Source organism: Miscanthus floridulus, chromosome 17, assembly GCF_019320115.1.
Source record: "Miscanthus floridulus cultivar M001 chromosome 17, ASM1932011v1, whole genome shotgun sequence".
Classification (NCBI taxonomy): domain Eukaryota; kingdom Viridiplantae; phylum Streptophyta; class Magnoliopsida; order Poales; family Poaceae; genus Miscanthus; species Miscanthus floridulus.
The window spans coordinates 100,367,568-100,385,719 of NC_089596.1; the positions used below are offsets into that span (position 1 = coordinate 100,367,568).

Genomic DNA, 18,152 nt, shown 5'->3' on the forward strand with positions numbered 1-18,152 from the left:
TAGATTTTGTATTCCAATATCTACTTAATTTGAAAATTCAATAAAACCATAGATAATTACTTGTAAGCGTGTGTCACATAGATCCATAAACTTTGAAAGTGAATTTCTAGGTCCCTAAACTTGTTAAGAGGTGCACAACAGGTCCATGATAGCCATGCGTACATTTATTTACTGATGTGGCGTGCTAGCATGGCATATATTTTTCATTTAACCTCTCACATATGTTTTTCTCATAAAAATATACCCTTCCTTCTCTCTCATCTCCCATGGCTGGCTCGCCGAGATTTTTCGCCATGTCAGCCATATTGTAATCGGTGATTCTAGCGCCCGGACGCCCGACGCGTGAGTGCGTCCGAACGCTGGTCCTTTACGGAACCCTAGATTCGACCCCCGCGCACGGAACCCTGCCCCCCTCCCCCCGCGCACGGAACCCAGCCCGGCCCCCACGCACGGAATAGAATAGAATGGGACCCGCCCCTGTCCTCCGCTCCCCGTCGCGGCTCTGTCCCCCGTTCCCCAACGCAATCCTGTCCCAAAAAAGAGCACCAAACACTTCAAATGCAAAACATTGTAAACATATGGAAAAACTATGTAGTGCAACATCGGGATAAAATACTGCAATATCGCAAAAATATTTAGTGCAACATTGAAAAACATGTACTGCAACATTGAAAAATATATACTGCAACATCAAAAAATATGTACCGCAACATCAAAAAATATGTACCGCAACATCAAAAACATGTACTGTAACATCCAAAAAAACATGTGCTGCAACATAAAAAAACATGTGCTGCAACATCGAAAAACATGTGCTACAACATCGAAAAAACATGTGCTGCAATATTAAAAAAATATGTGCTGCAACATTGAAAAAATATGTGCTGCAACATCAAAAATTATGTATTGCAACATCTCAAGCAGTAGTACTACAACATCGCAAAAACATATGTTGCAACGACCCCAAAATCCCATTGCATCATTCGAAAATCATCTGTTGCAACATCAAAAAAACCATTGCAACACAGAAGAAATAGCAAAAAAAACGTACAAACAGCCCCTGGCCCATCACCTTCGAGCTCGCCGGAGGGAGGGAATAGGACCCCAAAGCTCGCCGAAACCCTACCACCGTCGCGTCCCTCAGATCCAGAGGAGGAGGAGGGCTCAGATCCAAAGGAGGAGGAGGAGGAGGAGCGCTCAGATCCAAAGGATGAGGAGGAGGAGGGCTAAGATCCAGAGAAGAACCAACCAACCTCGTCGGAGCCGTTGTCGTCGTCCTCATCTCCGGTGGGGAGGGACGGAGGGAAGGAGGGAGGGAGGGAGCACGGACGCGTAGGGGCAGCTGCGAGCTTGTGCGCGAGCGTGAGAGCCAATGTGGGGATGGGGAGCAAGCGGCAGAGTAGGGATGAGGATGAGGGAGATCGTTGCGGTAGCGGATGAGGACGGTCGCGTTGCGGGAGAGCGTTTTGTGTGCGGCGGATTAGTCCGGACCAGACGGATGCCCGCTCTATATCAGATCCTCTCTCCTGATAACACAATCGACATCGATATCTTGTAGATCAAGTATTGTCTATCAACTCAACTATTATACGAAGTTCGCGCGTGGACGACGCGCTCCGGTGGCGAGGACGAGCGAGGGACAAGCGACGGCGCTGGCGGGGTGATGAGACCGGTGCTGGATTAGAGATGATGCAGGCTGGAGATGAGGACGATGAAGCGCACGTGTGATGAGAGGCGGTGCTGAAGGAAGGCGTGTGGAGCCAGCGATGTCAAGGACGAGGATCGATGACGGCGGCGGATCCAAATTAGATCTGGGCGAGGGCAAGGACGACGGCGGCGGATCTGGATCTAGGCGCCGCGCACGGACAGGAGAGGCGCGTGCTGAGCCACCGACGGAGACGGCGAGAGAGGTGCGCGTGCATGGAGGCGGTGCTGGAGGCGATGATGATCAAGCGGCGGTGGTGCGGTAGCTCTCGGGCGAAGAAGATGAGATGATGGAGGGGGAGAAGACAAGAGGCGATATATAGGAGGGACCTTTAGTCCCAGGTGAAGCCACGGCCCGGGACTAAAGGTCCTTTAGTCCCGGGTGATGGCTAGAACTAGGACTAATGGTCTGACCTTTAGTCCCGGGTGCAGGCACGACCCGGGAGTAAAGGGAATTATGGTGGGCTGCGAAAACGTAGCCCATCTTTCGTCCCGGTTGGTTGATCCACCCAGGAGTAAAGGTGGGCTGTAGTTTGTCTTCTCGCCAGTTTTCAGAAGTTTTTCTTTTTTTATATATTTCTTTTATATAAATATGCAGAGAATTGTTAATTGCCTAGTAAATAAAATATTAGCCAAAAAATACAAAAAAATTCCTAGACCTGGTTTTGCATTCTTGTACACAAGAAAAATCTATAACCGAAACACTTTTGTTTTACCGTATAAATATTTAACATAGTGTCAATGAATAATCACAATTTTCACCATGCAAAAATATACTACTTAATTAAAATCATTAAAACTATTGCTTTTCGATAGGAAATTAGTTTTCACATCTTATTAACGTTGATCGTTTGGTTTTTCATCACACATTCTCCACAGGAAATCCATCGTTAAGCAGAAAATTCATTTAAACCGTAGAAAATATGAAAACATGACAGAAAAATCTGAAGTCATAATTATTACTTAATAGGTCTAATACATCACCATATCAAGCGGGAACAGCAATGAACTTCTTCTTGATGTATGTCCCTTGGTTATGATCGCGCCGTAACCATGGAGTGTCCTCATTATTTAGGAGGATGCTTGGGTCACTGTTTACTGTGAAGGGTGGAATTCCGTCATTCTTTTCATAATCTTATGACATGTCTGACCTATCCTCGATTCCCACGATGTTTCTTTTTCCTGAAAGAACTATGTGACGCTTTGGCTCATTGTCTGAGTCATTATCTTTGTTTTCCCCTCTCTTCGGTTTGGTAGACATGTCCTTCACATAGAACACCTGATTTACATCCTTGGCTAAGATAAATGGTTCGTCTCTATACCCAAGATTGTTGAGGTCCAATGTTGTCATTCCGTACCGATGGTCCACTGTTACCCCACCTCCTGTCAGCTTCACCCATTGGCACCGAAACAAAGGGACCTTAAAATAAGGTCCATAGTCTAGTTCCCATATTTCTTCTATGCGGCCATAATATGTTTCCTTATTCCCATTTGGGTTCGTGGCATCTATGCGGACACCACTATTTTGGTTGGTGCTCCTTTTATCTTGGGCTATCGTGTAAAATGTATTGCCCTTTATCTCGTACCCTTTGAATATCAGAATATGCCAAGATGGTTCCCTAGACAACAAGTATAGTTGGTCATCCAGACTCTCGTTACGCTGACATCGTTTTTACAACCAACAGCTGAAAGATTCCATGTGCCGACGCGTAATCTAGGCTTCAGTCCTCCCCGGGAATTCGGATCGTATAATGTCCTTGTGTACCTCGATATACGGATCCACCAAAGAGGAGTTTTGCCGAACTATGTAGTGTGCTTTATGGAAATAATCGTCCTCCTTGCCAATATATGCTTTCTTCCCTAGTTTTCCCTTTCCACTTAGTCTCCCCTCATGCCGTGATTTAGGAACACCAATCTAGTCGAGGTCAGGAATAAAATCAACATAGAACTCAATGACCTCCTCTGTTCCATAGCCCTTGGCGATGCTTCCTCCTGGCCAAGCACGGTTGTAAACATATTTCTTCAGGACTCCCATGAACCTCTCAAAGAGGAACATGTTGTGTAGGAACACAGGATCAAGAATACTAATCTCTTTGATCAAGTGAACTAGGAGGTGCGCCATAATATTAAAGAAGGATGGCGGGAACACCAACTCAAAGCTGACAAGACATTGGACCATGTCATTCTGTAGCTTTGCTAGATGCGTTGGATTGATCACCTTCTGAGAAATTGCGTTGAGGAATGCACATAGTTTCACGGTTGCTAATCGTACATTTGGAGGTAGAATCCCTCTCAATGCAACCAGAAGAAATTGCGTCATAAGCACGTGGTAGTCATGAGACTTTAAGTTTAGGAATTTCTTCTCTACCACATTTATTATCCCCTTTACATCCGAGGAGAAGCCATATGGGACCTTGATGTTGTTTAGGCATTGAAACATGCTTTCCTTCTCGTCTTTGCTAAGAGTGTAGCTAGTAGGACTTAAGTACTGGCGTCCATCATCTACCTTCTCTGGATACAGGTTCTCTCATTCTTTGATACACTATAGGTCATGTCTTGCTTCTAGTGTGTCCTTAGACTTCCCATACACACCCATGAAGCCTAGCAGGTTCACACAAAGCTTCTTCGTCAGGTGCATCACGTCGATCGCGCTACGGACCTCTAGAACTTGCCAGTAGGGTAGCTCCCAAAATATGGACTTCTTCTTTCCACATGGGTGCATGTCCGTTAGCATCATTCGGAACAGGTTGGCTGCCAGGTCCCTTCCCAAAGACTATTTGTACATCCTTGACCATATTGAATACGTCCTCACCACTACGATTGTCAGGCTTTGTTTGGTGCTCCGCCTTACCTTTAAAATACTTGCCTCTCTTTCTTAGGGCGTGATTCAATGGAAGAAATCGATGATGGCCCTTCTACACGACCTTTTGACATTTTATCAAAAATACATTCCATGTCATGAAAACAGTGTGTGCATGATTATATCCCTTGTTTGATTGTCCTAAAAGATTACTAAGAGCAGGCCAATCATTGATTGTTACGAACAACAATGCTCGCAGGTCAAAGTGTTCCTGTTTGTACTCATCCCACACACGTACGCTTGTGCTACTCCACAAAAGTAGAAGTTCCTCAACTAATGGCCTTAGGTACACATCAATGTCGTTTCTAGGTTGCTTCGGGCCTTGAATGACCACTGCCATCATAATGAACTTCTGCTTCATGCATAGCCATGGAAGAAGGTTGTAGATACATAGAGTAACAGACCAAGTGCTATGAGTGCTGCTCTGCTCCCCAAAAGGATTCATGCCATCTGTACTTAAAGCAAACCTTAAGTTTCTTGCGTCATCTGCAAACTTTAGGAATTCTCTATCGATTGCTCTCCACTGGAACCCATCAACGGGGTGTCTCAACATATTGTCTACCTTACGGTCTTCTTTGTGCCATCGTAGCAACTTTGCATGCTCTTTGTTTCTGAACAAATGTTTCAAGCGTGGTATTATAGGAGCATACCACATCACCTAGGCAGGGATTCTCTTCCTAGGACATTCATCGTCGCCCTCAACATCACCAGGGCCATCTCACCTAATCTTATACTATGATGCACGGCATGCCGGGCATGCATCCAAATTCTTGTACTCCTTACCGCGGTAGATGATGCAGTCATTAGGACATGCATGTATCTTCTGGATTTCTAATCCTAGAGGGTAGACGACCTGTTTTGCAGCGTATGTAGTGGTAGGCAATTCGTTTGCCTTCGGAAGCATCTTCTTTGCGATAGTCAGTAACTCCCCAAATCTCTTGTCGGATACATCATTCTTTGCCTTCCATTGCAGCAATTCCAGTGTGGTACCCAACTTTTTTTGCCCCTCTCCGGCAGTCGGGTATAGCAATTTCTTGTGATCCTCTAGCATGCGCTCGAACTTGATCCTCTCCTTATCACTTTCGCATTCTCTCTATGCATCATGGATGGCCTGATCAAGATCATCATCGGGCTCATCTTCTGCCGCTACCTCTTCTTCAGTAGCTACCTCTTCTTCAGCTTCCCCCATTGCAGTATCATCAAAGGCATCGTTGAAAGGGTCGAGACGGTGACTAGAGGGGGGTGAATAGTCTTTTCTAAAATTAATCGCGTCGGCTAACTGAACCAAGTCCGGAATTAAGACGATCGGTCTAGCCAAGACTACACCCCTCTATCTATGTTCACTAGCACCTTCCAAAGATACTAATTAATCAACAAAGATGCCGGGCTAGCTAGAGCTCACTTAACCAATTCTAGAAGCAATGTCACACAAACCTATGCCACTAGTACTTTAAGCTACAAGGGAGCTCCTACACATGCTAGTAAGCAAAAGCACAAAGCCACCTAAGCTCACTAGCAATGCTCAATAACAAGGCAACCAATGCCAAATTAGAGAGCGCAATTACACAAACTAAGCAATGTGACTAACAAGGTTACACAAACCAAATTAGCCACGCAAGGGAGCTACTTCTATGCTACACAAGCAAGAAGGTAACTAGTAAGCTACACAAGCTAACTAATTACAAGAGCAACAACACAAGCTTAATGTATATGAAAGTAATAGCAAGCTTGTGTAACGGGGATGCAAACCAACGGGAAGAACAATGTTGACACGATGATTTTTCTCCCGAGGTTCACGTGTTTGCCAACACGCTAGTCCCCATTGTGTCGACCGCTCACTTGGTGGTTCGGCGGCTAATTAGCATCACCCGCTAAGCCCGCACGTCGGGTGCCACAAGAACCTACCCCGGAAGTGAGGGTAGCTCAATGACCCGCTTTACTAAAGTTGCTCTTCACGACTCCCACGGGGCGAGCACAATGCCCCTCACAAGCACTTCTCCGGAGCGCCGCACAAGCTTCTCGCGGGCTTCGACGGAGACCACCACCAAGCCGTCTAGGAGGTGGCAACCTCCAAGAGTAACAAGCACCACCGGCTTGCAACTCGATCACCTAGTGCCACTCGATACAATCTCACAATGCAACGCACTAGAATCACACTCACTCGCAATCGATTCGCACTCTTGCAAGCAAAAGTGAGTTAGAGGGCATCCAAGCACTCCTACACAAGCCACATAGGCGTGAGGGTGCTAAGCTAGCAGACCAAGGCCGGCCAGCACTTCTATTTATAGCCCCATGGGCTAAACTAGCCGTTACCCCTTCACTGGGCAAGATTTGGGACGACCGGACGCGCAGGTCATAACGACCGGACGCTGAAACCCAGCGTCCGGTCACTTACAGAGAGGTTCCAGCGACGTTTTTCAGCGACCGGACGTGTCCGGTCATCACTGACCGGACTCTCCCAGCGTCCGGTCGCTTCTGGACACACTAAAAACACTGACCGGACACTAGGACCGGACGCTGGAACCCAATGTCCGGTCGTTTTCGCGCCAGCGTCCGGTCACAGACCTTTCAGCGCTAAAATGGCTATAACTCTTAGCTCCGAACTCCGATTTTGATGATCTTGGACATTTTGGAAAGCTTACTCAGAGGGCTACACATCCCACATGCATACTTGATCCAAATCACAATGTATCAAATCAGTATTCCAATCCAAGGACCATCCTATAGTTCGGAGTACACCAAAAAACATTTTTCTCTTCTCTAAGTTGATTCACAACAACTCTAACTTCTTCTCCTTTGCAAATGTGCCAACACCACCAAGTGTACACCACCATGTGTATGTGTGTTAGCATTTTCACAATCATTTTCAAAAGGATTAGCCACTCAACTTGTCACGCCACTCGATCCTAGCAATGATGCAAAGTTAGATCACTCAAGTGGCACTAGATGACCGATATGCAAACAAGTTTGCCCCTCTTGATAGTACGGCCATCTATCCTAAACCCGGTCATCAACTTCTCTACACACCTATGACCGGTGAAATGAAATGCCCTAGGTTATACCTTTGCCTTGCGCATTTCATTCCATCTCCTCCAATATCGATGCAACACATGCACCAACATGATCAACAATGATATGATCCACTTCATATCATCACGTGATCATATTGGTTCATCGATCTTGACTTCACTTGCTCTTCACCGTTGCCATCGTCCATCGGCGCCAAGTCTTGCTCAAGCTTCACCGCCACGCGGTCCATCACTCCAAAGCCTTTGACTTGCCCTTTACGCTTGCAACCGGTCCATCAAGCCAAGTCTTGTCTTGATCTTCTCCACCTTGATCACATGACTCAATGTCATGTCTCATGTGCATTTAAGCTCCTTCATCATCACATGTGTGAGCTTTGCAACATCTCCAAACCATTTTCACCTTCACGGCATATGTTGCTCACACACATGTACTTGCGGACTAATCACCTGTGTATCTCACATAAACACAATTAGTCCACCTAGGTTGTCACTCAATTTCCAAAACCAAACAAGGACCTTTCAATCTCCCCCTTTTTGGTAATTGATGACAACTCTACAAAGATATGGAAATTAAGCTCTTTTGGGTTCATGTTGCTTGCCCAAGCAATTTTACCATGTGAAAATGATTTTGGACAAGTACCACAAACCCAAAATGGTAGTATTAGCTCCCCCTACATATGTGCTAGTGTATTTAATTTGAAGCTTGCACATATGCATAGATTGAAATTGTGATAGAGTAATTACTACAAAATAATGCTAAGGTGTATAGAATAAACCTTTGAAGCGTGTATCAATCGGAGTTGCATCTTTAAGTTCATCCTTAGCACCATGGTTAGCTAGATATCACTTGGAAATAAAAGCACTAGATACCTTGTAAGATCAACATTAAAAGCAAGGTACTAGCATTACTTGAGAAGCATACCAAGTGTCTAGCTATCATCCTATGCATGCTAGTTATCAAATCATCATTCAAGTTCTACAACTAGCATACACCACACAAGCATGCATATTGAATTTTAAAGCTTATGCAATGCAAGCAAGCACATGATTATGCACATATCAAATGCAATCAATCAAAGTTCATGAGCTTGCTCCCCCTACTTGTGTGCTTCTCTTGTCCAAGAATTTTGATCCATCTCTTTTCTCCAATGTTGCTCCCTCTTTGTCCATGTCCAACCTCCTCTATTTCTTTTATATCTCATCTCTCCCATTGTACAATCTCTCCCCCATTCAATCAAGCTTTCATATCTTTGTACAATCTCTCCCCCTTTGTCATCAATTTCCATAAAAGGTGTGCTTCTCATTGATGCAAAGGGTTGAGGCTTGAATCTTGCATTTTTTATGGACATCACTTGATTGTTGGAATGACACCATTTGTAAATACCACTTGTAGCTTGTACCACTTGTATCTTGTGTAGGGCTTCTTGAGATACCACACATAAGATTTTTGATCTTGTGACCAATTTGTGATAGCATGGGTCATCCATTTGATACACTTGAGCTCTTGTAGGTGAGGGATGCATTCTTCATTTGATGATCACTTAAAGTTGAGGATCACTTGTGGAACCATCGTCTTTCATGGTTGATACTATATATAGATACCACTTGTAGGAAGTGAATACTATTTGAAAGAATCTTCTAGTATGGAACCACTTGTTTGATTTATCAATAAAGACCATTTCTTGAACTTTTGCTATCTTCATGAGTACCACTTGTAGGATATCATTTGTGAGTTGATCTAGACATCACTTATGAATTCTTGATGAAATACTTGAGTCTAGATACCACTTGAAACATACAAACTAGATATCCATTTGCATTGTTGTCTTGTTCTTGTACTCTTATCACTATCATGAGCTTCTATGATTGACTTGAACTAGAATGATTTGCCTAAGCTTCCAAGTTCGGTTTGAACCAATGACAAGCTTCTTCACACCTCTTGCAAGGGTTATCTTGCCAATGTTGTACTTGTCACTTGTTAGCAATCCAAATTGAGTCAAGTACTTGGGTTCACTAGCTCATGAACAAATTCATATACTAGCCACTAGATCAAGTAATCATTCAAACAATAGTGGTAGGCTATGAATTTAAACATTTCATTTATTATGCATGATCCTATGAAGCATGTACTATATGTACTAACCGCATACTAGTAAGGAATGAAATGATCATGCACATTACAATAATACATTTGCTATGTTGGAGTAGAGGATAGTCACATAGATTCCAATTCATTACTCCAATAGCAATGTGAAGTCTAATTATAAGCTTGGTGAAGACCAATAGATACCATATTGAATTTTATTCTTCACCCATATGAAATGAATACCACTTATGATCAAGTGCACTTTCTTGTTGTGGTTGACTTGCTTTATCTTTTGATCTTTGCTTGCATGGGAGCATCAATTTGAGAATACCACTTGAAATATCATGATTAGCTCTCTTTTGGGTGTTGCTTGCTTTTCTTGATCAACCTTTTTGATTGCTTCAACTAAGCATCTCAAATATTCCTCGGATCACCACTTCCATGTTAGCCTTCCAAGTACCACACTTGGTTTACCTACACATAGGCGGCAAGCCCCTACACTAGGGAGAAGTAACCTCTCTCCAAGAACCATTGTTGACACTCACTTGAAATAACTTGATTGATTGATCCAAGTGATGGACTTAACTTGATGAGTAACCTTGATTCCTTCTTTAAGTCCTTTTTTTAAATGATCTCCAATAATCACTAGAACTTATTCTTCAACTTTATCTTGAGTTTGATCTTCATCTTTCAATTTGAGTACTAAAGGTGTGCAAAGTATACTCCACAAATCAAATAGCTTTGTGCTCATATCTTGTCATGCTTCTAGATCATCTCAAAACCAAACTTAGGTACCTCAAACACTTGTAAACATGTTTCCAACTTGAGGACCTTTCAATCAAAGTGACTCTAGATCAATCCAACATTTGTCACTTTTCTGACAGATTTTGTACCCTTCAAAGAAATAAGCATATCTCCCAAAGTACAAATCCAAATACCACGAAATTTGGTGGAGATGTTCTTTACTAAGTTATCTAGCAGCTGTAAAAATTTGATATTCATTTGACTTCTAGATTGCTGCCATATTTTAATTCTTCCACCACTGCTATATGCTGAAAACTGCTGCACTATAGCTGACAAGAACCACTCCAAAACCGAAGCATTTCTTATCCAATTTTCATGAAATTTCTACATAATCTTATACCATAAGTCTAGAGCATGTACACCAATTTTTATGCCAATCCAATAAGTTTTGATCACTCAAACATGGCTAAGATCACATCTAGCTCAGATTTTGCAATATAGGACAGATTTCATCAATTGAGCTATTCTTCATCAAATATGAATCAAACTTGATGCTAACTTGTTTGAATACTTCCATAAGACATTTATCCATTCAAACCACTTACTAAAGGTCATCTCATGAATTTATCCAACACAAATCAATCCAAACTTGATTACTAAGCAATTATCCATTCAATCAACTCATAGCAAGCAACATTGCATATTTATCTAATTCAATCAACTCATATGCACCCAAATGAAATTATCAACAAAAGATATACCTTTGGTTAGCTCATGATCATTCAACTAGCAAGCTTTGATTTCAATTATTTGCAAGTCATCAAATATATCCAATGAATTACCAACAACTTGAAATTGACACTTGTATGTTGTAGCACATTTGGACTTAACTTAATTTGACATGGCATTGGGATAATGATGTTCACTAAGCTTCATAACTTGATTCAACATATGATGAACAACGAGAGATCAATTGAATCAAGTCTCCAATGCCGATGGTACCTACAATCAATCATCCACTTTTTGATGGTACCCAAACAAGTTTGGGTCCTCTCAAGTTAGGAGCAACATACTTAGGCGATGCCTTAGTATGAGTAGCGGGATGTTTTGCAATAGCAACCATAGAGGTACCATTACCATCCTTTCTAAGCACATCATGATCATCAATTGAAATAGGCCTAGAAATTTTACCTAGGGGACATGAATGTGCCATGTGTCTCCTTTCCCGGCATGAGTAGCACTTTCTCTTTGCTTGAGCCTTCTCTTCTTTGCTCATGTGGTGCTTCTCATTGCCTTTCCTCTCATGGATTGCTTGAGCCTTCTTCTCAAGCTTGGTAGGACACTTAGAGGCAAAGTGTCCCATACTTCCACACTTGAAGCACTTGATGTGAGCATAATCTTTCTTCTCATCTTCATTCTTGCTCATCATCTTGGCATCTTGAGTTTGCATTGGATGCCTTGCCTTTCCACCCCATATTTTCTTCTTCTTTATCATCAAATCACTACCATCTTCATGGTTGATCTTGATTTGAACTTGGGGTGTCTTATCTTGCTCAACTTGTGGCTTTGGTTGAGGCTTCACTTGTTGCTTCACCAATTGCTTGGTTGGGCACATTGAGGTAAGATGACTCTAAGTGCGGCACTTGAAGCACTTGACATGCTTTAGCCTCTCTTCTTCTTTTATATTCTTGAGCTTCTCAATGTTTGGGCAACTATTTGCAAGGTGTCCCGCTTCATGACACCGGTAGCACATGGTATGAGAGAGCTTTCTTTGTTGTAGCTTCTTCATCTTCCTTTCTCTCTTTCTTTCGCCCTTTGTCATCTTCTTCTTGAAGCCAAGGCCACACTTGTCACCATAGTTTCTTTGAGTCTTCAATATGTGCTCAAAGGTGACTTTTGAGTTGTAGCACCTCTCTAACTTATTGCTCAATTTCTTCACTTCACTTTTGAGCTCATTGTTCTCCTTCAAAAGGTTAGTCTCACAAGACATTGAAGTAGAACAAGCATCTAATTGTGAAGAGCATGTCATATCTAATAAATCATCACAAGAGGTGGATACATGCTTCTTTTCTACATCACAAGGGTTAGCAACATTTTGCAATTGATCATTTGATCCATGTGATGAGCTCTCATTATTTTTAAGTTTCTTTGTAAACATTTTAATGAGAGAAGCATGTTGTTATAATAATTCATCATGAGATGCAAGTAGTGTCTCATGATTCAATTTAAGCTCATCAAGTGAAGATTTATAAGCATCAAGTAATTTCTTATGTTCTTTACAAGAGTTCTTTAGAAATGAGTTTTCATTTTCTAATTTCAAAGTTTTAGCTTTCTCATTTTCTAAAGACATGGTCATGCTAGCAAGTCTACTAACAAGCTCATCATATGAATCAACATGATCAACCACATTATCATTTGATACCTTAGTGTCACCTTGTGACATAAGACAATGTGGTGTGGTTGGAGAGCATGTAGTAGCATCTTCATCATGGCTTGAGCATGAACCATCATTACCATCAAGTGTGCAATGGGTAGCATCATCACTTGCAACACTTGTGGCATCATCATCAACCTTGTCAAGTGAACTTGTAGTTGATCGATCATCATCATCATCACTTGACCATGAGGTGGAGCAATCTTTCACAATCACCAAATTGTGATTATGCTCAACACACTCATGCACCTCCTTTTTGGGCTCATCCTCCTTCTTGAATTTGCCATCATCCCATGTGGAGGAATCACCGAAGGTTTCCTTGATGGACTCCCATATCTCACGAGCGGTCCCCTTGTAGTTTACTTGCTTCATCAAATCAAAATGTAAAGCATCCAATAGAAAACAACAAGCATGTGCATCAAATTAATAGAGGACTCTTTGAGCTTTGGTTAGAGTTCTATGATCCAAGACATGGGTGAGACCACTAGTGACAACCCACCAAAATTTAGGTCCCTTTGCACGAAAATGATCAAGCATGTGATTTTTCCAAAGTGCAAAGTTTGTGCCATAAAAAATGTGTGCCTCACAAACATCTAGCCCATTAGACGCCATCCTCTCGGGTCGATGAAGACCACAAATGAGAGACCTAGCTCTGATACCACTTGAAAGGGTTGAGATGGCGACTAGAGGGGGGGTGAATAGTCTTTTCTAAAATTAATCGTGTCGGCTAACCGAACCAAGTGTGGAATTAAGACGATCGGTCTAGCCAAGACTACACCCCTCTATCTATGTTCACTAGCACCTTCCAAAGATACTAATTAATCAACAAAGGTGCCGGGCTAGCTAGAGCTCACCTAACCAATTCTAGGAGCAATGTCACACAAACCTATGCCACTAGTACTTTAATCTACAAGGGAGCTCCTACATATGCTAGTAAGCAAAAGCACAAAGCCACCTAAGCTCACTAGCAATGCTCAATAACAAGGCAACCAATGCCAAATTAGAGAGCGCAATTACTTAGCTACACAAACTAAGCAATGTGACTAACAAGGTTACACAAACCAAATTAGCCACGCAAGGGAGCTACTTCTATGCTACACAAGCAAGAAGGTAACTAGTAAGCTACACAAGCTAACTAATTACAAAAGCAACAACACAAGCTTAATGTATATGAAAGTAATAGCAAGCTTGTGTAACGGGGATGCAAACCAACGGGAAGAACAATGTTGACACGATGATTTTTCTCCCGAGGTTCACGTGTTTGCCAACACGCTAGTCCCCGTTGTGTCGACCGCTCACTTGGTGGTTCGGCGGCTAATTAGCATCACCCGCTAAGCCCGCACGTCGGGCGCCACAAGAACCTACCCCAGAAGTGAGGGTAGCTCAATGACACGCTTTACTAAAGTTGCTCTTCGTGACTCCCGCGGGGCGAGCACAATGCCCCTCACAAGCACTTCTCTGGAGCGCCGCACAAGCTTCTCGCGGGCTTCGACGGAGACCACCACCAAGCCGTCTAGGAGGTGGCAACCTCCAAGAGTAACAAGCACCACCGGCTTGCAACTCGATCACCTAGTGCCACTCGATACAATCTCACAATGCAACGCACTAGAATCACACTCACTCGCAATCGATTCGCACTCTTGCAAGCAAAAGTGAGTTAGAGGGCATCCAAGCACTCCTACACAAGCCACATAGGCGTGAGGGTGCTAAGCTAGCAGACCAAGGCCGGCCAGCACTTCTATTTATAGCCCCATGGGCTAAACTAGCCGTTACCCCTTCACTGGGCAAGATTTGGGACGACCGGACGCGCAGGTCATAACGACCGGACGCTGAAACCCAGCGTCCGGTCACTTACAGAGAGGTTCCAGCGACGTTTTTCAGCGACCGGACGTGTCCGGTCATCACTGACCGGACTCTCCCAGCGTCCGGTCGCTTCTGGACACACTAAAAACACTGACCGGACACTAGGACCGGACGCTGGAACCCAACGTCCGGTCGTTTTCGCGCCAGCGTCCGGTCACAGACCTTTCAGCGCTAAAATGGCTATAACTCTTAGCTCCGAACTCCGATTTTGATGATCTTGGACATTTTGGAAAGCTTACTCAGAGGGCTACACATCCCACATGCATACTTGATCCAAATCACAATGTATCAAATCAGTATTCCAATCCAAGGACCATCCTATAGTTCGGAGTACACCAAAAAACATTTTTCTCTTCTCTAAGTTGATTCACAACAACTCTAACTTCTTCTCCTTTGCAAATGTGCCAACACCACCAAGTGTACACCACCATGTGTATGTGTGTTAGCATTTTCACAATCATTTTCAAAAGGATTAGCCACTCAACTTGTCACGCCACTCGATCCTAGCAATGATGCAAAGTTAGATCACTCAAGTGGCACTAGATGACCGATATGCAAACAAGTTTGCCCCTCTTGATAGTACGGCCATCTATCCTAAACCCGGTCATCAACTTCTCTACACACCTATGACCGGTGAAATGAAATGCCCTAGGTTATACCTTTGCCTTGCGCATTTCATTCCATCTCCTCCAATATCGATGCAACACATGCACCAACATGATCAACAATGATATGATCCACTTCATATCATCACGTGATCATATTGGTTCATCGATCTTGACTTCACTTGCTCTTCACCGTTGCCATCGTCCATCGGCGCCAAGTCTTGCTCAAGCTTCACCGCCACGCGGTCCATCACTCCAAAGCCTTTGACTTGCCCTTTACGCTTGCAACCGGTCCATCAAGCCAAGTCTTGTCTTGATCTTCTCCACCTTGATCACATGACTCAATGTCATGTCTCATGTGCATTTAAGCTCCTTCATCATCACATGTGTGAGCTTTGCAACATCTCCAAACCATTTTCACCTTCACGGCATATGTTGCTCACACACATGTACTTGCGGACTAATCACCTGTGTATCTCACATAAACACAATTAGTCCACCTAGGTTGTCACTCAATTTCCAAAACCAAACAAGGACCTTTCAATCGTATTCAGCAAAACCACAAATAATCATGTTGTCATCATCCTCTTCTTCTTCTTATTCATCTTCTTCCATTATAACACCTCTTTCTTCGTGCTTAGTCCAACAAATATAGTTTGGCATGAAACCCGACGTAAACAGGTGTTCGTGAATTTTCCTTGAGCAAGAATAATCCTTCTCATTCTTAAATAGAACACATGGGCAACACATGAAACCATTCTGCGTGTTTGCCTTGGCCACATTTAAGAAATCATGCATGCCCCTCATGAACTCTGGGGAGCAGCGGTCAGCGTTGTACATCCATTGCCGGTTCATCTGCATTACGTACATGACGTACACCATATCAAAAACTTGTAATAACCCATATTATACAACATGCATGGTTAGTAGTTAATTAAAAGATCCAAAATATCCATCAATCAACATGATTAATTAATATCCTATACCACACAACTGTTTCACGTACTCTTGAACATTAATTTATTAAAGCCTTGATACAATGTAGACAATCCCAAATAGCACTAAACAAACTAAACCTACAATGCACTTCAGCATATAAGGATTTCGTGACCAATTCCAACTCAGATCATTCTTCTACTGGTTCACTGCCTCATCATACATAGGTGCACTCTCATCAGCCACCTCAGTCTCCTTTGCAAGAGATTTTTGGATGTGCTCAACATACTCTTCCTCCCAGTACCAACTATCACATGATCCAGTGCCATCCCACTGAAATTACAACAATAAATCAAGAACTTTAATCAAAATCATCACAAAAATGGCTACAAACCATAGCGAAACATGACAAAAAAATTACTCACTTCGTGATCCGGACACGTGTAGAAGATGCGCCCTTGGTTGGGACCCTTCTTCTTCACCCTGTACTCCCTCACAATCTTCTGCCCACACTTGTCGCACGCAATGAGAGAGGTCTAGCCTCAGTCGCTTAGGGACCCCATGCGAGGCCGAGGACCCAGAAGCAGTCACCATCTACGACTCTCTATACTTATTTTTATCAACTACTATAAGTTTCTTATTTTGTGAACCATGAAATTAAATGAGCTATATACTAAAAAAATTATTTCTCAATTTACTAAACCATGCATGAAATGAGGCAATGAAAGGTGCATACTAGTTTTGATGAGCTACTATAAGATTCCTTCATCTACATATGCAAACTAATTTTGAGCTCAAATGCCATATAAATCTAAAATATCCACCATTATTCCCAATCTAGAAAACAAAAAAAATCTCTATTTCTAAACCATGAAATGAGGCAATGAAAGGCGCATACTAGTTTTGATGAACTACTATAAGCTTCCTTCATCTTCATATTCAAACTATCAAGTGATTTGGAGCTCAAATGGTATATAAATAAATAAAATATCCACCATCATTCCCAATCTAAAAAACCACAAATTTCTCTATTTCTAGACCAAGAAATGAGCCATGCTAGTGATGAAACATGGGAGGATGAAGTTGGTAACCTTTAGAACCAAAGAATGGATGGAGGAATGAAGTCTTCACCAATCCCGCAAGCATGAACTCCTTCCACGAGCAAGAATAGAGAGCAGGCAGAGAACTTGAAATGGCTCAGGCTGGGGGAGAAAGAAGGAGAAAGTATATAGCCTAGGACATGTAGTCCTAGTTTGTGGTATAAACCCAGACTATAGGTAGTGTTCTAGTCCCAGTTGGAGCCATCAACCGAGATTAAAGGTTTAGTCATGGCTAGTAGCTCCAACCGGAACTGGAGGGTGACCTTTAGTCCCAGTTTGAACCATGAACTGGGACTAAAGGTCCCCTCCTGCTCCCCTCCTGCAAAAGCTGCGCCTCTAGCCATTGGGCAGGGGACTTTAGTCCCGGTTGGTTGCTCCAACCGGAACTAATCCTATCTTTAGTCCCGGGCCAAAAAATGGCCGGGACTAAAGCCTAGAACCGAAAGTCTGTTCTCTACTAGTGTCTTCATTATTTCTCACTTTGCACTCTATCTTCATTCACATAAGAATATGAGAATACAGAGTCTAAATACTTTATAGCTTCACACTACAAGATTAAAACTCATTTGGTCTTCACAACCAAGTACTCACTTAACTTGACAAGCTTACTACTCACATCTATAATTCACAATAGCTTGATCTTCACAACCAGGTTCTACTACTAACTTTACCAAGCATTATAAAGTCACAACTACAATGGCCAACATAACTATCACAACTCGCCATCTGTTGTAGAGCTCACCTTTTATAGGTGAGGTGGGAGGAGGTTTTCATTCTTTCCCCTGGTGGAG

The 18,152-nt window shown here is 42.8% G+C and overlaps 1 pseudogene; it reads right to left on the reverse strand.

Annotated features, from left to right (window-relative positions):
* Nucleotides 1-3,376: 3,376 nt before the first annotated feature.
* On the reverse strand, nt 3,377-5,219 carry LOC136516084 (uncharacterized; annotated as a pseudogene).
* Nucleotides 5,220-18,152: the final 12,933 nt, after the last annotated feature.